This window comes from Nuphar pumila, chromosome 13 (genome assembly GCF_984573655.1).
Source record: "Nuphar pumila chromosome 13, dmNupPumi1.hap1.1, whole genome shotgun sequence".
NCBI lineage: Eukaryota > Viridiplantae > Streptophyta > Magnoliopsida > Nymphaeales > Nymphaeaceae > Nuphar > Nuphar pumila.
The window spans coordinates 66,007,115-66,030,009 of NC_143261.1; the positions used below are offsets into that span (position 1 = coordinate 66,007,115).

The window sequence follows — 22,895 nt, forward strand, 5'->3', positions numbered from 1 at the left end:
TTGGATGCAGGAAATATGAGATAATCTTTGGGGCACGATAGGAAAAGGGCAAGGATGAGGAATCGAGAAGTCAATCACCATGCAGTTGCTGGCCTGGTTGGAGATAGCATGGATCACCATAATATGGATAACAGGGTAAGCAGAATTCCGAAATGTAAAGAGAATAAAGGAAGAGATTAAACTAAGGCCACCATGAGCAAGATTGTCCACCCGCGCCACCGAGCAATAACTAGAAAGAGAGAAGGTCGAAGAAAATGCCAGGTCCCAAGGATGCGAAGAAATGACCGACTGACCTTGAGAATAGAAATGAGAGCAGGACTTGGCATGGGACTGCGAGCCCGAACTTGATGGCACAAGGGGCAAAGGAGAAGGCAGAAGCACCACAATCCCACCTCGAGCAAGCAAACTTGAAGGCGTCACCAACGAGACTTGGGAAGGCATGAAAGAATAAGCAGGCTGAGGGCCCCACCACTACAAGAAAACTGTTAATTAGTGACGGATTTTTTCTGTCGCAAATTTGCGACACATTAGCTAGAGAAAACTTTCTTAATGAATCCTTCGCTAAGTAGCGACGGATTAGCGATAAAAGTTGTTTCATCGCTAATCCTTCGCTAATTAGCGACAGATTAATGACAACGATTTTTTCGTCGCTAATTCTCAATACAAGAAAACATTTTAGCAAGGGAATTTTTCCGTCGCTAATCCGTTGCTAATTAGCGACAAAAAAATTCTGTTGCTAAATCCCTCGCTAATTTTTGATTTAAACCGAGCGCAAAATTTTCCCTCTCTCTTTGTTCGAAATTTAAATCGACCGCGCTCGATTTAAACCGACTTCGATGATGCAGAGTGATCATTGTGCAAGTCAGTTCATGGTGGACGACAATGATGCAGAGTGATCGCTGGAGGACGGCAATGCCGGTTCACGAAGGACGATGACGCCGGTTCACGGAGGACGTTGATGCCGGTTCACGGAGGACATTGATGCCGATTCACGGAGGATGACGACGCCGATTCACGAAGGGCGTCGACGCCGGAGAGCATGCCAGTTCACGGAGGATGGCGACACCAGAGAGCATGTCGGTTCACGGAGGACGGCGATGCCGGTTCACGGAGGACAGCGATGCCGATTCACGGAGGACGATGACGCCGGTTCATGGAAAATGACGACGTCGGTTCACGGAGGACGGCGATGCCGGTTCACAAAGGATGATGACGCCGATTCATGGAGAATGGTGACGCCGGAGAGCACCAGTTCACGGAGGACGGCGATGCCGATTCACGGAGGACGACGACGCCAGTTCACGGAGGACGGCGACGTCGGAGAGCACCAGTTCACGGAGGACAATACAAGTCCGGCGACGAGGCAGAGCGTTCGTTCTGTGCAATGTCTGTCAAGCGCGGTATAAGTCCGACTTATTGCTGCCAGAATACCACCCGACAGGGATAAATTTATTTTTATTTTTTTTTTTTAATTTAGTGACAAATTAGCGACAGATAATGTTCGTCGCTAAGCTGTCACAAATTAGCGATAGAATTAACAACAGATAAGTTTTTTCGCTAATTACCGAGCAAAAATTCATGATGGCCACTATCCATCGCTAATCTGTCGCTAAACAGTTTAACAACGGCTTAGCGACGGATAAGCGATGGATAGAGGCTGTCGCTAATCCACGATTTTCTTGTAGTGCGTCTAAAAGAAGAAAAAAGTGGCAGGTCTCGAGAAGAGAAATCATTGAAAGGGTCAGACAGCATGGGGCCTTCCCCATGCGGAACGACCGACGTCCTGGAGAGGGATGAAATAGGTGTCAGGTCCCAAGAAGGAGACAAATTGACTGTATGAGCTGCATCAGAGAAATCAATGTAGGTCGGGTCATAGGCATGTGAGCCCATACTAGGCAGCACAAGCAATGGCGTTGAATGATGAAGGTCTGATTCCCCACTGCATTCAAGCATACCTAGAAGAGCAGCCAAAGAGACTCGGTAAAGAGTGCCAGAAAAACCAGACTTGCGTGAAACAACCGACAATTAGGAGACACATGTATCGAGAAGCTAGGTCAGAATGAGGGTATCCTTCATCGGCGAACAGGCAGGGGAAGCCAGAAATGAGGACTGAGAATCCTTAGCAATGGGCGGCAGCCGGACTGGGACCCAGATAGACCCAATCTTGATCGCGAGGAAGGAATCCATCGGTTGCTGAAGATCACTGATTTGCACCCACGATGAGAAAGATAGGTGTCTGATTGGCCGAAGATTACTCCGACGAGCATGAAAATGCCCCAACCCAACGGGGGCTTGGGAAGGAAGAGATGACCCCACCGAGAGCGGAGGCAAGAAGGTAGAATGCCTGCACATCTAAACTGGTTGACGTCGAGATAAAAAAGCGGAATCACACTTGTGGCAGTGAAGACACTTATGAAAATTCAGGGAGAAACAAGCAACACACCACAAATCCCCCGGCCTAGCAAGGCTTAACTGAGATCTAGAGCGAAGGGCATGGAAGGAACACTGCTAGGAAGAGGGAACCTGCTGCCACGACTTATTCGTCGCCCGAACCGATGGCACACAGAAGAAGAATGGCGAAACCAGTGTTGCCTGAGCAGAGCATGTGATGAGAGGCTCCAGCCTTACCCCACGTAGGAAATGTTGAACGACTGAGATGAGAAGCGAGCTCACGGCAAGGCAGGAGCCGAACGACGTCGAAAGCAAAGAGAAAAATCTACATTTGAGCCTGAAAGGGAGTACAACGTTGATACTCCACCGGCGGAGAGCAAAGGCAACCCCCCAGTCATTGATAGCAACCTGGATGAAATGAATGGCTCATTGGTTCGAGCCCAACGAGCGATTTGGAGTGAGGCCTCATAAACGGGCCGCCGAGAGAGAGAGAGAGAGAGAGAGAGAGAGAGAGAGAGAGAGAGAGAGAGAGAGAGAGAGAGAGGTGTTGTAGAATGGAGGTGGAGAGATCATCAAAGAAGATGATCACAACTCAGGAAGAGATGGTGGAGGCCAGGGTCCCTATCCCCTACAAAGACCAGAGTGCCTACCTCCTCAGCCCCCTCAACAAAAGCAGGGTCAAAGAGATCTACCTCCCTTGAAAGTGCGAGAGCAAGAGGCATCGCTACGAGAAGTGCAAGTACAAGCTGGTGATGGAGAGGGTCATCCAGACGACAAGGAGAAGAAGCTCAGGGAGCAGCAGAAGCAACCCATTCCGTTGATCCCCAAAACCGCCAACACGTGATGATCAGGGTCCTGTTGTCCTTCTAACACCAAGCAAAAGGTGGTCCGATTGAATGCCAATGAGATGGCATCAACGATCGGTGGGTGGGGCGAGCTAGTTGAATGCTGACGAGGTGGTGTTGCCAAGCTATGGGTGGGGCAGCAGGGGACACCAACGAGCAAGGGTGGGGCAGCAGGGCACACCAGCAAGAAGCGGCAGGCCAGATGAACGCCGACGAGGTGGTGCCAACGAGCGGTGGGTGGGGCAGCAGAGCACACCAGAGAGAGAAGACCCAAAGGAGGGGGGCGAGGAGGAGAAGTAGGAGGGAGCGATCCCGGATTGTAGCCGATGACTCAGACAACACCAATTGACTGCCCACTGATCCACTGACGATGCGTCTGAATGGAGAGAGAGAGAGTAAACCCTATGTTTGACAATATCATTTGTAAGTAGATGGTAAAAGAGAGTGCAGGGGTTGTCAAGTACTTTTACTAAGCTTAACTATGACCGAACCTACTTGAGACTTGAGTTAGGGAAGTGTGTCTTTGAAAATTAATTTGCTAATTCAGGCAGGCATTTGTAAAATTTCAAGTATTAAGCATGTTTTTGTAAAATAAGTCCAAAGTTGAAGATCTTTTTGTAAACTTTTCTATAATTTTTCCATGGCTTTCATTGACAATGGACAATTCTGTTGTCGGTGGAAGCTAGGGCCTGTAAAAGAGCTGGCCACCCCCATCGACGTAGAGAGATGGAATTCTCTCTTGTGATGTGATGTGATGTCATGCTGAAGTCAGCATGGGACATTTACTCTTTGATCCCCAACATTTACTTTTTAATTTTTGTGAAAATTGAAATAATGCAAACCGTTTTTTCACTCAAAACTTTTGAGATACTGATAAATCCATCCCTTCCTTATAGTAATTTCCATATTCATGTCTGGTTCTTCATCAGTCATTACAGAATCATCCTTGAGGTTACTGTCGCGAGCTGAAACCATCGGAATTCATAAAATGACCATTTTGCCTTCAAGAATGAATAAGAAAAAGAATAAGGTAGGATGGATTGAGAACCATTAATAAGATAGGGAAGAATTTGGAAACCACGTAAGATGTTGACAAATATACAGGTTGTTTATAAGTTGGTGATAAATTTGGTAAATGAGATAAGATAGTTTCGTAATTTACCACTTGTGTTGATCTGCACATGGCTCTCCTCTACCTATAAAACAAGGGTAAGAAGGTGGGATTTGATCCATCACATTCATCAAAATCAATGGCGGTTTTCAAGAACCAAAGCTTCCTCCCTGCTCTCCTCTTGCTCTTCTTGCTGCTACCGGCCTTTGGTACTCTCTCTCTCTCTCTCTCTCTCTACTTAATTTGTTAAAAGAGTAATAAGCTGGCCATTTTTAAAAAAAAAAAAATTTACTCTGAGAAACTGTCCCAGGCGGCAGAGACCTAGCCGCGCTGGCTCAGCCAGTCGTACTTATTATTCTGTCAGTGTAAAACTCCGAAAGCTTACCCCCCTTCGACTAGCTCCAGATAGTCGCCAAGCTTCAGGTTACCCAGGAAGGTGACGCTCATGGGATTTGAGCCTAGACTGCGCCCCGTCAAACGGCCTAGGCCCCATCCCATTCTGATTCACAATTGGAATGTGCAAGGCTATATTGCACCTGTTTGTTTTGCTTAATTTACATATAAACATATGAACTTTTCTTTTCCCAAACTTTTGAACAGGCCGGGCAGCAATCAATGAAGATCACTACTGCTCAGCAAGAAGCGAAAGATTCACTGGGCTGTGTATCAGTAGCAACAACTGTGCAAGCATCTGCCGCTACGAAAACTTCCAGGGTGGAGCTTGCAGTGCCTTCCTAAGAAAGTGCATCTGCACAAAGCCCTGTTAAGTTTTAAGCTTGGTAGATCGTTCTTACGTAACCATCTTGGCCTGCAAGGAATAAAGCAACCAGAATCGTTCTTTTGTACTGCAATCTTGGCATCCAACTCTTTTCTTTTGCTTCTATGCTTGTGCTGTTTCTCTGAGACTTGGACAAATAAAAGAACGGCAGTGCCGTTCTGATGTATGTATGGCTTCATCGATCCTATACGCATATGGGTTTCCCTATTTACTTTTGTTCATTGATTCCTATTGGATTCACAGTTTCACGTAATTTATAACGTTGGCCTATTATCATATTCGGAGATAAGGACAGTGAAATCTTATGTTTTACTGACGCAGTATGACTGTTGCGCCAGTAAAACATCCTTTTCCTGTAATTATTACTAGTATTACAGCAGCCAGTACATGTGTTCCGGCTCTAAATAAATAAGTTTAGATTTATTTTTTTATTATGGAAAAATATATAATTAATAAATAGGTAATCATCTAAAACAAAATAAATTTTGTTAAAAATGTATTATGAAAAAATATTAAAGCCAAAAAAAACTTTTTTTTACCACTTGTAATTGAAGAAGGTAACTTATCATTAATTTAATGGCAAAAAAGTAAGACGGGTGTGACCTTTGGTAGGTCATTCAAGGTTGCAATTGAGAATATTAAGGAATAAAAAAAGAAAGAGACATATGTTTTCATTCTTATATATATATAAAAAGGCAATAGAAAATGATGGTATTGTTGGCCTGCTCGCATAAATACCTTTTAATTTGCTAAAATTCTCCACCTATCCAAAAATGTTGATATTAACCATTTTACTCTTCACAGGTGTTTTGTGTGGCCCCTCCTCTCACATGTTTCTCATCGGACATTCATGCTTTCATAGGGTTTTGCTGATAATTTATAAAAAACAAGCTAGTCTCCGTTCTCTTAAAGCAACCATTGAATTTTCTTTGTCCTAATCTTCATGGCATTTTGATTTGATTGCCAATATTTTTATTTTAATACATTTCTTTAATTCCAATATGTCGGTCAATCGCTAGATATTTGTGCAAATGTCTAGGGTTCTATACAAATCTGCTCACTATTTTTTATTTTCTCTCCCATCAGCTCTCCTCCCACCTTACAAGTTTCCCGAAGCATGATTTGTGATAGGGACGGTTGGTCCGGTCTGTCTGAATTCTCAGGCCTGGCTTTGACCATCTGCTGCTAGGTCCGGGAATGGCGCCAGACGAGGTCGCTGCCATGCTCTGCTGTGGATGGCCCACGGACTATGCTAAAGAATCGAGGGGATTATAAAACAATGAAAATGTAAAGGCTGTCAAGTGGAGCCTTGGGAACAGAGACTCCACAGGGAGGCACGTAGGGGTGGCAAGTTCTGACACGACCCGCCAACCCGACCTGCCAACCCGCTTCTTAGGCAGGTTCGGGTTTGGCTTAAACGAGTTCGTGTCGTAAACAGGTCGACCCGCCTAACCCGTTTATTAAACGGGCCGGGTTCGTTAGGGGTATGCCAACCCGCCTGACCTGTTTAATTAATAAACGGGTTAGGCGAGCGGGTCAACCCGACCCTGACCCGCCCGCTAACACGAACCTGACCCGCCAACCCGTTTACCCGGCCCGACCCGTTTATTAAACGGGTTGACCGTGTCGTGTCGGGTTACCCGTTTAATAAATGGGTCGGGTTAGTGTTTGCCACAACCGACTCATTTAATAAACGGGTCGGGTTGGTGTTGAGGTATGCTGACCCGCCAACCCGACCCCATTGCCACCCCTAGAGGCACAGCTGCCAAGGGGGTTGTTACGTCCAGTATATCTCCTACATGTCGGGTGAATACCCTGCAAAAACAACATAGACAGGGAGTGTACCTAAATTCTCCATAGTTCGTGTAGGAAGTTTCGGCGTTCTCCTCAGCCGGCCGACGCCCACAATGAGCCCAGGCCTTAGGTCGACGGTGAGCAGGACCCTATTCTGCTAAATCTGAATGCAGAACTGAATTTGGGCAGGGAAGTGTTACGAAATCTCATCATCTTTGTAACCCCTAACCCCTTATATAATGGAGGAATTGGGCAGTTACGTGAATGTGGTCTCTCCACATTCACGTAACTTCCACCCACTATCTCCATTACTCAGCCACTTACGTGACCCACTAAGAGGGTGTCAAACCGGGTCAGACTGTGAGTTGGACTCGTTACCCATAATGTCCAACATTCTCCCACTTGACCCATTGACACCAAAAGTGTACTAAATCGAGGTATATACCGTTATCTCGATTTAATTCTTTATGTGGGTTCACATGCCACCCTTTATCACAAGGATGAATCGTATGAGTCAAGGATATGAACACTCCTTTATGAAATGTCATATTTCCTTGTACTACTCTACAATTTACCTTCAGTGCATAGGCATGTAAAGAAATTACCTTTATGAATAGGTTGGTCTCTCACCTATTCTATTGGTCCTTTAATATTGTTATTCTGCTATTCTCTCTAACTCATATGAGAGATTCTTTATGCAAAATCAACAATAACTCAAAACCTTAGAGAATCAAAACATAAACACAAATGTGATTACATAATGTATTGTCATACATCAGAAGGAATAAAAAAGACCCATCCCCTTTACATGTTGAGAATACAATCCCGGTGCTAGCCCTTTAGTAAGGGGATCCGCAATCATTTCCTTCGTCCCAATTATATCAATACATACCAGATGATTCTCAGTCCTTTCTTTAACAACAAAGTATTTTAACTCCATGTGCCGACACGATGTTGAGCTCTTGTTGTTATTTGAAAAGGACACGGCTGCTTCATTGTCACAAAAGATCTTTAGTGGTCTCTCAATAGAGTCCACTATACCAAGACCCATAATGAAGTTCCTTATCCAAATGGCATGTGATGAAGTCTCGTATAGAGCAATAAATTCTGCCTCCATGGTATGAGCAGCAGTGGTAGACTGCTTTCCGCTTCTCCATGAGACAACACCACCCGCTAGAAGGAAAATGTATCCAGTAGTGGATTTTCTACTGTCAATACACCCTCCTAAGTCCGCATCTGAGTATCCAACGACCTCTAGGTGGTCAACTTTCCTATAGATCAACATATAGTCTTTCGTTCCTTGTAAATAGCGCATGACCTTCTTTGCTGCCTTCCAGTGCACAATGTCTGGATTTGATTGATATCTACCAAGCATTCCCACAGCAAATGCTATATCAGGTTGAGTGCAGGTCTGCGCGTACTGTAAACTCCCAACTGCCGAGGCATATGGGACAACATCCATCTGAGCCTTCGCAATATCATCATGAGGACAGTCCTTCAAGCTCAATTTATCCCCTTTCACTATAGGTGCCGAACTAGGAGAACAATTCTCCATCCCATATCTTTTAAGAACCTTAAGGATATAGGATTTCTGAGATAGGCCAAGGACACCCTTAGTTCTGTTACGACGGATCTCGATTCCAAGGACATAAGTGGCCTCACCCATGTCTTTCATATCGAAATGAGAGAAAAGAAATTCTTTTGTTTCATGTAAAAAACTCAAATCATTAGTTGCAAGAAGAATATCGTCAACATATAAAACCAAAATTATGAACTTACTCCCACTAGTCTTAATGTAAATACACTGATCAACAATGTTTTCAGTGAATCCAAAGTTCATAATTACCTGATTGAACTTCTTATACCACTGGCGGGAGGCTTGTTTAAGTCCATAAATTGACTTATTCAATTTGCAAACTAAGTTATTCGAGTCATCTATACTGAAACCAGGAGGTTGTTGTTGCATGTATACCTCCTCATCCAGATCCCCATTCAGGAAGGCCGTTTTCACATCCATCTGATGTAGCTCTAAATCAAAATGAGCTACGAGGGCCATGATTATCCTTAATGATTCCTTAGTTGAGACAGGAGAAAAAGTCTCATTATAATCAATGCCCTCTATCTGTGTGAAACCTTTTGCAATAAGCCTAGTCTTGTACCTCTTCACATGACCTTTAGAGTCTGTTTTGGTTTTATAAACCCATTTACAACCAACAGGTCTAACTCCATCAGGTCGAGGTACAAGATCCCACACTTGGTTTTTTGCCATAGAGTCAAATTCTTCTTTCATGGCATTGATCCAATGTGTTGATCTTTCACTTTCAATGGCTTCTGCAAATGTGAAGGGATCTTCATCAATGTCTATGAAATCATTTAACTCTTGTAAATACACCACATAGTTCGGATGGATAGCAGATTTCCTAATTCTGGTGGACCTCCATACAGGTGCTACAGGTGGTTCAAAATGAGCCTCTGTATCCTATTGTTGTTGTATATCCTCATCAACAACCGGATCTAGTTGGGATTGATGTTCATTGACTGGACTTTCTCTTACATTACTCGAAGGAATAATGATAGAGAAAATCGAGACATTATCCTTAGCAGGTGAGAAACCTGAATCCTGCATTTCCTCAAAATTAATATTTTGAGATGCATCTATCCCAACAGAACCATTTTTAAGAAATCTTGCTTTATCTGTTTCCACTATCTGTGGTGTATGAGATGGACAATAAAACCTAAAGCCTTTCGATCTTTCTGGATAACCAATGAAGAAACCACTAGTTGTCCTAGGATCAAAAGCTTTTATATGTGGGTTATACAATTTAGCTTCTGCTGGACATCCCCATATGTGCATATATGATAAAGAAGGTTTTCTACTTATCCATAACTCGTAAGGAGTCTTTTGAACAGCCTTCGTAGAAACCTTATTCAGAATATACACTGCAGTCCTAAGAGCTTCACCCCACAAGGTCAAAGGAAGGTTTGAGTGATTCAACATCGCTCGAACCATTTCTTTAAGCGTACGATTTCTTCTTTCAGCTACACCATTCTGGTGAGCACTACCAGGCATGGTATACTGAGGTACAATGCCTTCCTCTTTTAGAAACCGCGCTAATGGACCTTCCTTTTGTCCCATCTCAGTGAAACGACCATAATATTCACCACCTCTATCTGACCTGACAACCATAATAACTTCACCGGTTTGTTTCTCTACTTCTTTCTTGAAGTCCTTAAAAACCTCAAAGACTTTAGATTTTTCAGATAATAAGTAGAGATACATATACTGTGAGTAATCGTCTATAAAGGTGACAAAATAATTTTCACCCGTATAACATGGTGAAAAAGGGCCGCAGACATCCGTATGCACTATTTCTAACTTTCTATTGCTGCGTTTGGCATCTTTCTTATATGTGTTAGAATGCTTAGCCTTTATGCAGTCAACACATGGTTCTATATTCGTAAAATCAAGGGATCCAAGGATTCCCTCTTTTACGAGTCTTTGGACTCTCTCTTTCGAGATATGTCCTAATCTTCGATGCCAAAGCAAATAGGATTGATCATCCTTTAAACCACGTTTATTGCCAATCATTATGTTCTCAATGGAGTGAGATTCCTGAATTTGGAGTTTGGTTCTTAATCGATACAAACCATCACACATATATGCAGAACCTATATTCATTGAATTTTTCATAATAATAAGTTCAGATTTTTCAAATTTAAAAGCAAAACCAAACTTGTCAAGTCTTGAAATTGAAATTAGGCTCCAACTATAAGATGGAACATAAAATGTATCGACCAAATCCAACATGAATCCCGACTCCAACACAATTCTGCAGGTCCCAACATTCTTGACATGCGAACACATCTTATTTCCTGAGAAGATGCATCTTTCATGCTCTGTTGGTTCCCTTTTGTTCAGAAATGCCTGCAAAGAGTTGACAATGTGCACCGTGGCACCAAAATCAATCCACCAACTATGCAATGGAACATAAATTAGATTGCACTCATGAGAAATGAATGACTTATTACCTTTATTTTCGAGCCATTTCTTGAACTTCAAACAGTCCACCTTCTTATGCCCTTTCTTTTTGCAGAAAAAACACTTTATACAAGGGCCTCCTGACTGGGATTTAGCTTTCGCCTGAGAGTATGAACTCTCCCAGTGGCTTTCTTCTGATTCTTCCTTTTGAAGGAGCTTTTCTTTGACCTCGACCTCTGTTTATCTTTATGAGAGGCCATATGTGCACTTGGCACCCTCTCACCCTTCAATCGCTCATCTTCCTCAACACACTTACTCAAGAGGTCATTAAAAGACCATTCATCATTATGTGTGTTGTAGGAGATTTTAAAGGGTCCATACTCAATAGGTAACAAGGTTAAGATTAGATAGACTAAAAAAGAGTCAGAAATGGCGAACTTCATGTCATTCAGTTGAGTCGCAATATTCCTTATTTCCAAAATGTGTTGTCGGATGTGATTGTCACCAGCATATTTCATAGACACTAATTTGGACATGAGGATACTGGCCCTTGCCTTATTAGAAGTGACGAATTGAGCCTCAATGGCTCCCAGAAATTCCTTAACAGTCCTACAATGAGGAATTGCGCCTCGAATGTTCTTAGCCACCCGAGATTGCAAAAGCAACGGGCTAAGTCTGTTCGAGCGCTTCCACTTCTCAGAGGCAACCTTCTGATCGACTGTACTCTGCTTTGTAAGAGCGGAAGGTTCGTCAATTCTAAGGGCCAGATCTAAATCCATATAGCCCAAAGTGAATAACATGATTTCTTTCTAATCAGAAAAATTTGATCCGTCTAAGATAGGGATACTACTTGAACCGTCGATATGGAAGGAACCTGATAAATCAAGGAACGAAAAATGGAAAGACATTATTATTATTGCTCAGATGAGACTCGTGTTGAAAAGGTAAAAGTGAGACCCTTTATTTTCACCTTTTCTGAGACAAGCATAGTTGAGTCATTATCGTTTCACTTTGGTGAAAACGACAATACTCATAATTGCTCCGTCTCTTCAATTCTCAAGGAATTGACTTCAGTTGGTGAAACTAGTAGATCATGAATCCAGAGGCAATTCAGCACTGTACTTTTGGGTACGAACATGCTTCATGGGCTGGAATGCACATCTACTATCACACCCTGTGTAAATTTGGAACACAACGACCTACCTTTGGGTAGAATCAATGTTTCATAAATTCACACACAATCATAATTACGAATCTTAATATAGTCCAAAGAATCCTTAATTAACACGACTCAGATCACTTTGGTGATTACATGAATCGGTCAATCAAAATCTTTTACCGAAAATCCTATTCGTATTATGGAGCACGCTCATGCACACATTTTAATGCATGTATATTCATGACATAATATCAGTTCATACTTCAACAAAAATGCATAAACTAATTGTCATAAATTTAGTTACAATTCATGCTTAAAATTATCATGCACAACTTAACCAACGTTAAATACATGAATTAACATGCATAAGTCATGCATTATTCAAAATAAATACTTTATAAAGCATGAAAAATAACAAAAGCATGCTCATATGGGTAAAACCCAGGGTCCTCATATAGGAACCGGTCTAAAAACACTCTGAACCGATCTGAAACCGCCCCGAACCGGTCATCTAAGGGTCCAAACCAGTTTAAACCTTATAAACCAATACTTAATATGAACAAAAGTTCATAAAACCCTATGAACGTATGCCAAAATCCCTATATTTCTTTATATTTATGAAAACAGAGTCTCAGCATCTCGGAACCGGTGAAAAACTGGAAAGAACCGGTCAAAAACGACTCCGAACCGGTTCCGGAAGGGGTTAGATCAGGTTCCCGATCCGATTCAGTCTCAATAGTGTTTGGATCCTGCATTACATGGATCCGATCTGGTTTAAATGGGATCTGGGTCTGACCCGACCCTTACTTAATACGAATCAGACCCGGCCCGAATAGAACCCGGGTTAGACCCGGTCCGAAATAGGCCCGGGTCGGACCCGGTCCAAAACAGACCCAGGTCGGACCCGATCCAAAACGGATACCGGGTTCGACCCGGTTAAAACCGGACCCGGGTACGACCCGGTTCTTCATGGACCCGGGTATGACCCGGTCCAAACCGGATACCGGGTTCGACCTGGTCCAAACCGGACCCGGGTACGACCCGGTCCTTCATGGACCCGGGTTCGACCCGACTCTTAATGGGTCCGGATCGAACTCGATCCAAAAGCAGACTGGGGTAAGACCCGATCCTAAATGGACCCGGGTCAAACCCGATCCGAGAGAAAGACCCAATAATTTCCGGATCAGACCCAGACCCGGTACCTTTATGGGTCCGAGTCAGATCCAAAAAGTGAAAAAAGCAGACCCGATCCCGATCCACCCAAAAGGGTTTGGATCGGGTCTCCTCGCCGGACCCGATCCGGTCACTCAGATAAAAAATTGAAACAGAAACCCGATGGGTTTCTGTTTAATTTTTAGGGAAACCGAAAAGGGGGTTTTCGGTTTCCGCCCTTTTCGGTTCCACGGCGACCCACGTCGTCGTCACGGCAACCGGTGCTGGTTGCCGGCGACCTGCATCACCCCACGGTGATGCCGGTCCGGCGATAGCCCCACGCCCCGACTCCAATAGTTCCAGATGGCGGCTGCCATTTCCGGATGCCCTAAAATCTGTCGGCGACAACCCAACGGCGCCAGCAAGGCCATCAGCGACTGACGGCGCCCTACGACGATGAGCTATTGCCGACACCGACTATCGGCTGAAATCGCCTGCAGACGCCCCGGCGATGGCAACTCCATGGCGGCCTGATGGAACTTCGGGCAGAGAAAAGGGGGTTTTGTCAAACCCCAGACGCCGGCCATTCGACGTTCAACCCCGGCAACACTTCCGCCATATGCCGACCACCCTGCAACCAGACGGTGCAGGGGATTACAGGTGACGGCTCCGGCGATGATCCCGACGACGAAAAAACCTCCCTGCAGCCCAACGGCCACAGGTATAAAACGATCATTTTTTTTATGAGGTTTGCCTGAACCGGGAATATAATGTCGCCCTTTACGACAACAGTAGCCGGTGAAGACTGTCGCCCCACGACGACAATCTGCAGCTAATCGGTGGTTGTCGCCCCACGGCGACTCCACCGACGCCAAATCGTCGAAACGGCCTACACGGCCACGTGCAGCGGAAATGCGCGGCTGTGGGCCCATAACCCAATGTCGGGCGAATACCCTGCAAAAACAACATAGACAGGGAGCGTACCTGAATTCGCCATAGTTCGTGTAGGAAGTTTTGGCGTTCTCCTCAGCTGGTCGACGCCCACAATGAGCCCAGACCTTAGGTCGACGGTGAGCAGGACCCTATTATGCTAAATCTGAATGCAGAACTGAATTTGAGCAGAGAAGTGTTACGAAATCTCATCATCTTCGTAACCCCTAACCTCTTATATAATGGAGGAATTGGGCAGTTACGTGAATGTGGTCTCTCCACATTCACGTAACTCCCACCCACTATCTCCATTACTCAGCCACTTACGTGATCCACTAAGAGGGTGTCAAACCGGGTCAGATTGTGGGTTGGACCCATTACCCATAATGTCCAACGCTACACCCTATGGTTCCCCGGGGTCGGGGTAGGAGCAGGTCGAGTCCGTACGTATCACCATGGAGCAATGTTGTCTCATCCCACGTCTATATATTTTACATTTCTTCCATTCAAGTCAAAAACGTTACGTGAGTTCGAGCTCGAGCCGGTTATGCCTTACGAATTAAGTGGTGTATAACGTGTTTGAGGTAGAGTATGTGAAAGACTTGTGAAAAAGCTAGAGAACCTATATGTTAAAATCTCTTGAGCTTTATTGGAAGCAAGATTTTAAAATGGATGTGATATTTAGACAGGATGATAAATCTCTAGATTTGAAAATGATCCTTTTTACAAGAATTGATGAGTTGTTTGATAAGACTAGCCAAATTGTTTTGGCAAGATAAGGGCTTGATGACAACAGCGTCAAATCATGATCGAATATGGTTTAAAAAGAATGAGAAATACTGACATCATAGCATAAAGGAAAAGTTTAGTATTTTAGACAGCCGATTTTTTTTTTTTTTTGGTTTTCACCCGACAGCTTGTTGGCCTCAACACGAAGTCACATAGATGACAGATCGAAATTTGAGATGCTTGCTCACATTCTAGACGATTCAAGTGTGAATTTGAAATATTTCAAGCACTTGTATTCGACATATTTTTGGAAGGAAGGTGCTCATCCTAGTGCATTCCTTTTAAGCTAAGATTTGGTTTTAATTAGATTTCGACCCATGAAATGACATCCTCAAGTTTTTTCATAAAAAACTAAAAGGTTTTAGCTTTTGAGTAAAGATAAAAATCAAATCATTTTGACATCCTCAACACTCATGCAAGGAAACTCTATCTAATTTCTGCCACAAGGAGGGGTTAGGTCTCGTCAAAAGCCCGAGTATACATCCTCCTCTCTTGTGAATTCTTCTTTAAAATATTGCTGTAAGGCAAAAGGGAAAAGCCAAGGTAAGTTTTCTTAACCTACTTTTGGGATTTGTCAAAAAAAAAATAAAATTGTAAAACTGCCAATGTTGAACTCATCCTATTATGCCAAAAGATTTTTCAAGTCATTTAGAGTTTTTTTTTTTAGAATTTCGAGTTTTTCGGGATTTTGAATGATTTTCAGAGTCATTTTCTCAATAATTTTAATTTTCAAAAACTTTTCCAAGCATTTTTTAGAAGTTCTGATGGGATTTTGGGTCGAGTTGGACCCAAAACCAGCCCACTCACGTGCTATAAGTTTAACTCTTAGAATAAGTTTAGAGTGTAGCTTCTTGTCTATAATATTTTGTCGTAGTTCATTTGTTGAATCCAATCATGTGTAGAGGTGGATTGGATGCCTAAATGAAATCATAACTGTACTTTGCATCATCGGCACCTTTTTTTTTTTTTGAACCAAAGAAAAAAATTATTACTGCTCAGATAAGTCTCTTATGTGAACATATGTATTGTGTCAATGAGTTGAAACGCATAGATGTGATTTTCTTTAAAAAAAAAAACACAGTAGATGCGATTGATTTGTATGAAATAAGTTTCTTGTATGAATTTAAGAAAATGAAAGCCCACTTGTGTGTTTGTCTATTCCATTAAGGTGCACCTATATTATAATAGAAGGGATGGTCAGATACCTTATTATCTACCAATGTTGAACTCAGCCTACCTACCGTGGTTAGTTGGGAATGCAACTTCCTGACTCTTCAGATTTAAGTTTTTGGTTAGGTACCATTCAAAGGGCATTGCACCCATTGAAAATAAGATGAGAGAGAATCGAAAAGAGGAGATACGTAAGAAGGTAGGAGTTGCACCCATTGAAAATAAGATGAGAGAGAATCGTTTACGGTGGTTTGGACATATTCGGCAAAGGCCTAATGACGCTCCAGTTAGAAGGATGGAGAAATGGGAAAATATATTAGTTAAAAGAGGTCGGGGTAGGCCTAGGAAGACATGGATGGAGATGATAGGAAAGGATATGAATGCTTTGAACCTCACCAAGGACATGGCATTGGATAGAAATGATTGGAGGAGAAGGATTCATGTGGAAGACCCATAATGATTTTCTTTTTTGGTTCATATCGCCAACCCCAATTATTTTGGAATGAAGGCGTAGTTGTTGTTGTTGTTGTTGTTTGTACCATTCAAAGGACATCATCCCTACAGTGGATCCTAGTGACTCGTTTTCGAAAGAAAACTAAGGTTACCAACAACCTTCAATCACTCTTGTGGACACTATGCTTTCACCAGCTCCACATCTATGCCATGTAGGGCCAGCAACAAGGCACAGCAAGGACAATCCTGACATATGCAAATTAAAGATGACAGTTGCATTAGTTGGTTGACCAAGCAGAGTACTGTTTCAGTGACTTCTCTCTCATTTGGAAGTTGGGTTAGCCTCTCAGCACAACACAATGTACTTGAGTTAGAAATGGCATTGGAAGCATTGAGTAAGCCGTTTATGAGGATGTTACGAGCAATATGGCAAGCAATTCTGCTAAATGGGTTCGTAGAGAGAGTCGGATGCAGGGAGAAGGTGGTGGACTGGGCTCCACAGATAGAGGTACTGGAAAGTGAAGCAGTTGGCTGCTTCCTGACAAATTGCAGGTGGAATTCAACTCTGGTGGTCATGCTTGCCGAAAAACCACTGACTTAATGGCCAATATCCAATGACAAATATGTGAATTGTGAGTTCATTGTGAAAGTCCGGGGAACAAGAGTAAATTTGGAAGGAGAAGCGAGCAAGATGAAGACGAGGGAGGATGTCATAGGGCCATCTACACCATCATCAAAGAATGGGAGTTTCCGTCAGATGGTTTCCATGAAAAATGGACAGATTGTAGTGCATCTGCAAATAGCAAGGAATGCGGATACTGGTCAGACTTACTTTGATGTGGTTCATCAAGGCACAGATTGGGTCTAGCACTATTCCTCATTAATGATATGGGGAAGTAGAATAGCTACCCACTGCTTCTCATTAATGCAAGAGAAGTTGAAGGGCCAAAACCCCTTCGATTTCTAGAATGATTATAGAAGGCTCACATGCAGAATGTTCACATCTAGAAGGCTCTATGCCATCTATAAATAGGGGTGCAAAGGCTGTGTGCTAGGGTGAAAAGAGCAGAGTGGCTGTGTGCAGTGTGCAGAGAGAGAAGAAGCAAGAGAGAGAGAGAGTAAAGAGAAGAAGAGGAAGAAATTAAGAAGGTTCATCACCACGCATTGATCCTCAGAGAGAGGTGTTGATTGTTGTGTAGGTTTTGACTCGGGTTACGCACTCGAGAGGTAATCTTGTATCACTTTCTTTCTTTGATTCCTTTGTTGTTATTCTCTTTAGCTTTGGGCAAGCTATTGAACGTTGTACTCTCTATATTGTATTCCCTACTCTTATTATAGTAGATTATTCTCTCTGTGCCCTGTGGGTGTAGGTCGTGTTGACCGAACCACGTAAACCCTTGTGTTGTGATTTGATTGTGCCTTTATTAGATCCTATATTGCTTTTGCGCGAATATTTTTGTTATCTTCATTTCTCTACAAGTAGTATCAGAGCTAGTTTGTAGAAAGTCATGTTTTCTAAGTCAGTTAGCTCAAAGTTTGAGGTAGAGAGGTTTGATGGCAAAAGAAACTTCTCTTTATGGCAAAGAAGGATAAAGGCTCTACTTGCACAACAAGGGTTGCACAAGGCTCTTGTCGGGAAGGCGAATAAGCCAAAGACCATGACCGATGATGAATGTGATGATCTTGACTTGAGGGTCGCTGGTGTGATTGAGTTGTGTCTATCAGATGAAGTCATGTGTAATGTGATGGAAGAGAGGACAATAGCGAGATTGTGGTTGCGGCTAAAGAGCCTCTATATGACCAAGAACTTGTCCAACAAGTTACACCTCAAGAAACAACTTTATAGTCTTCGTATGAAGAAAGGTACTCTCATTCTTAACCATCTCAGTGTGTTTAATAAGATTATTATTGGTCTGTTTAGTTTGGATGTTAAACTTGAAGATAAGGATAAAAATTTGTTGTTACTAACCTCATTGTCTTCGTCCTATGAGCATCTTGTGACAACCATAATTAATAAAAAAATATATTGGATATGGAAGAGGTCACAGGTACGCTCATTTCAAATAAAATTAGGAGAAGACCATCACCAAATGAGGATTCTGGTGAAAGATTGATAGTGAGTTCATCCAAAAGCAGGAGTTAGTCAAATGACAAAAAAAATGACTGCAGATATAGGAGCAAGTCCATGTCAAGAAAAAACATTACTTGCTACAATTGTGAAAAGAAAGGACACTTCCAAAATCAGTGCAAAGAGCCAAAGAAAAATTAGAAAAATGGGAAAGAGACAGAATTATCAGAAACCAAAGAAGATACCACAACCACAGTTGAAGGTGACCTTTTGATTTTGTCTACTACTAATGATCCATGTATCTGTGTGTGCCAGGATACAGATTGGGTCATAGACACAGGAGCCTCGTACCATGCCACACCACAGAGAGATTATTTCAGTATATACAAGACCGGTAATTTTGGTGTTGTTCGAATGAAAAATACATGAATGTTAAAAATTATAGGGATTGAAGATATTCATCTCCAAACCAGTCTTAGGTACATGTTGGTGCTCAAGGATGTCAGACATGTTTCAGACTTGAGGTTGAATTTGCTTTCAATAGGAAAGCTTGATGAAGAGGGCAGAAGCAGTGTTTTTAGTCAAGGACAGTGGAAACTCAGCAGCAGGTCATTGGTTCAGGCCAGAGGAAAGAGATGTTGTACTCTTTATAAGATGCAAGGTAAGGTATGTAAGGAACAATTGAATATAGCTGAGGACTTTTCTATTGATTTGTGACACAGTTGATTAGGCCACATGTAAGGGCTTGTAATTTCTTGCTAAGGGGGAGCAACTTCCAGAGTTAAAAGGTACACATCTAAACTCGTATGTTCATTGCTTAGCTGGTAAGCAACATAGAGTATTTTTTGTTAGAAATGCCTTCCATAGAAAATCTCACATTCTAGAGTGAGTTTATACTGATGTTTATGGTCCTTTGAGAATAAAAATTGTTAATAGTTTTACTGATGTGAAAACATTCGGTGGTGCACTTTATTTTGTTACTTTTATAGATGACCTCTAGGAAGGTTTGGGCATACCCTCTAAAAACCAAGGATCAGGTTCTTGATGTATTCAAGCAATTTCATGCTATGGTTGAGAGAAAAACAGGAAAACAATTAAAATGCATCAGGTCAGATAATAGTGGCGAGTACATACGTTCATTTCATGAATATTGTAAAATTCATAGAATTTGCCATGAGTTGACAGTTCCAGGTACCCCACAATATAATGCAGTTGCAGAAATGATGAATTGTATAATTGTAGAGAGAATCAGGTGTACACTTGCACAGTCCAAGCTACTAAAGAAATTCTAGGGTGAGGCTTTAAGGACAATAATTGATGTGATCAACTTGTCTCCTGCTCATGCCTTAGCAAATGATATTGCAGATAGGGTGTGGTCAGGAAAGGATGTGTCCTATAAGCACCTGAGGGTATTTGGATGCAGGGCATTTGCACATTTCTCTAAGGAGGATAAGTCCAAGCTTGATGATAAGACAAGGCAATTTATTTTTCTGGGATATGGTGATACTGAATTCAGTTACAGGCTATGAGATCTAGAGAAGCAAAAGGTATTAGATCCAAAGACGTGGTATTCTTTAAAGACCAGACACTTGAAGATATCAAGAAAGATGTGTCAATTCAGACTTTTGCAGGTGGATCTATCCACTTGGATCCAGTTACTTCTTCAGTGGCACAAGTTGAAGGAAGAGCAGTGCAGGAAGATGATGCAGAGGCTGATATTGTTTTACCTACAGGCCATGATGAGCAGAAAGAAGTTGGAGAACAACCTCCTCCAGAACCTCAGCTGAGAAGATCTTCCAGAGAGTCACAACTTTCTAGAAGGTATTCTCCATATGAGTATGTGATGCTTACTGATGCAGGTGAACCAGAGAGTTACCAAGAAACACAAGAGTGTGAGCAGAAAGAGCAGTGGCTAATAGCTATGCATGATGAGATGGATGCATTGCAGAAGAACCACACTTATGACTTGGTGAAACTACCAGAAGGCAGAAAGGACTTGAAGAACAAGTGGATTTTCAGGTTGAAGACTCAAGAACAAAGTTCTCAACCAAAGTACAAAGCCAGATTGGTTGTGAAAGGCTTTGGTCAAAAGCAAGGTATTGACTTTGAAGAGATTTTCTTTCCTATTGTTAAAATATCTTCTATTCGTGTTGCTTTAGGTATTGTTGCTAGCCTAGACTTGGAGATTAAGCAGCTAGATGTGAAGACTGCTTTCCTCCATGGTGATTAGGAGGAGGAGATATACATGGAGCAACCAAAAGGCTTCAAAGTCAAAGGTAAAGAAAATCTTGTTTGCAGGTTGAAAAAGAGCTTGTATGGGCTGAAGCAAGCTCCAAGACAGTGATACAAGAAATTTGATTCATTTATGGCTGAAAATGGATACAATAGATCGACTTTAGATCATTGTGTCTATATAAAATGGTTCGATGAGAATTTTGTTATTCTCTTGTTATATGTTGATGATATGTTGATCCTTGGAAAATATATGTCTATAATTAACAGGCTAAAAAAGAAACTGAGTAAAACATTTGCAATGAAGGACATGGGGCCAACAAAGGAAATATTGGGTATGCAGATCTCTCATGATAGAAAAACCAAGAAGATACGGTTATCACAGGAGAAGTACATCGAAAAGGTGTTGGACAGGTTCAGTATGAACAATGCAAATCCAGTTGGTTCTCCTTTTGCAGGTCACTTTAAGCTGAACTCAGAGCAGAGTTCATTAAGTGATGAGGAGAAGGAGAAAATAAAGAAAGTTCCTTATGCTTCAGCAGTTGGAAGCTTGATGTACGCGATGGTATATACGAGACCAGACATCGCATATGCAGTAGGTGTTGCTAGCAGATTTCTTGCAAATCCAAGAAAAGAGCATTGGGCAACAGTAAAGTAGATCTTTAGATATCTTAGAGGGAGCTCCAAAGTTTATTTAAGCTTTGGGCACCTGTCTTGACAGGTTACACAGATGTAGATATGAATGGAGATATTGATACAAGGAAGTCCACATCAGGTTTTGTACTCACTTTTGCAGGGGGAGCTGTATCATGGCAGTCAAAATTACAAAGGTGTATTGCGTTGTCTACTACTGAGGCAGAGTACATTGCTCTTACAAAAGCTTGCAAAGAGATGCTATAGATGAAAAGATTCTTCAAGGATTTGGGTTTAGAGCAAGACAAGTACTTGATGTACTGCGATAGTCAGAGTGTCATTCGTCTCGCCAAGAATCTGAGTTTTTACTCAAAGTCAAAGCATATAGATATCAGGTACCATTGAATCTGAGATGTGTTTAAGAAAAATTTACTTTATCTTGCAAAGATCTTCACAAATGATAATGGTGCAAATATGCTGACAAAGGCCTTATCGATGGAGAAACAAAATACATGTCGGCAGCTGGCTGACATGGACTCTAGTTGATTAGATATATTGGAGTACCCCTTAGGCTGGAGGGGGAGTGAAATTCCACTAAAGGGGGGGGGGGGTGAATAGTGAAATACGATGCAGATCGATAAAATAAAAAATAAGGCAATAAGGCACAACACAATAAACACAAGATTTATACTGGTTCGGCCGAGTTACTGACCTACATCCAGTCCCCAAGTAAAACACTTGAGCCTTCCACTATAACATCCGAGTTACCGGATAAATAGTACAACACCCTCTTCCTCAGAGGTCTACTTCTCTCAACAGAGAAGGGAAACACCCTCTTCCTCAGAGGTCTACTTCTCTTAACAGAGAAGGGAAACACCCTCTTCCTCAGAGGTCTACTTCTCTCAACAGAGAAGGGAAACACCCTCTTCCTCAGAGGTCTACTTCTCTCAACAGAGAAGGGAAAACACCCTCTTTCACAGAGGTCTACTTCTCTCAACAGAGAAGGGATACAGCAGAGATCAGAAAGTTACAACACTTTCCTATAGAACCTTCAGAATGATATGCAGAGTATGAATGCACGTATGAAGATTCTCAGAATGATCTTTTTCTTTTCTTACACACTCTTGTATTTTTCTGAGAGCTTTTCTTGACTTTTTCTCTTTCTTTTTCTAAGCTCTTTTCTCAGAGTGTCAAGCAGAAATTTTTCTCGTTGAAAACTTGCTTGTCTTTTCACACTGTTGTGTTTGTATATATATAGTCTTTAGAAAACTAGTCGTTGTCTTTTTGAAATGATTGTCCTTTTGAGATATGAGAAGTCAGGTCATTTCAAAAACAACTTAGTGTGAAAAAAGATAAGTGTATTATATTGCTTTTTCAAAAAGTCTTCTTTCCATACGAAGCATTTTTGGAG

At 42.2% G+C, this 22,895-nt stretch overlaps 1 long non-coding RNA gene and 1 pseudogene across 1 annotated transcript; both read left to right on the forward strand.

Moving 5' to 3' along the window:
- The first annotated feature begins 2,945 nt into the window (after positions 1–2,945).
- On the forward strand, positions 2,946–3,235 carry LOC149818545 (NADH dehydrogenase [ubiquinone] 1 beta subcomplex subunit 7 pseudogene; annotated as a pseudogene).
- A 1,188-nt stretch (positions 3,236–4,423) lies between these two features.
- Positions 4,424–5,330, forward strand: LOC149818546 (uncharacterized). The gene is made up of 2 exons (XR_016427195.1): positions 4,424–4,556; positions 4,948–5,330. It is a non-coding gene; the product is annotated as an uncharacterized LOC149818546 (long non-coding RNA).
- Positions 5,331–22,895: the final 17,565 nt, after the last annotated feature.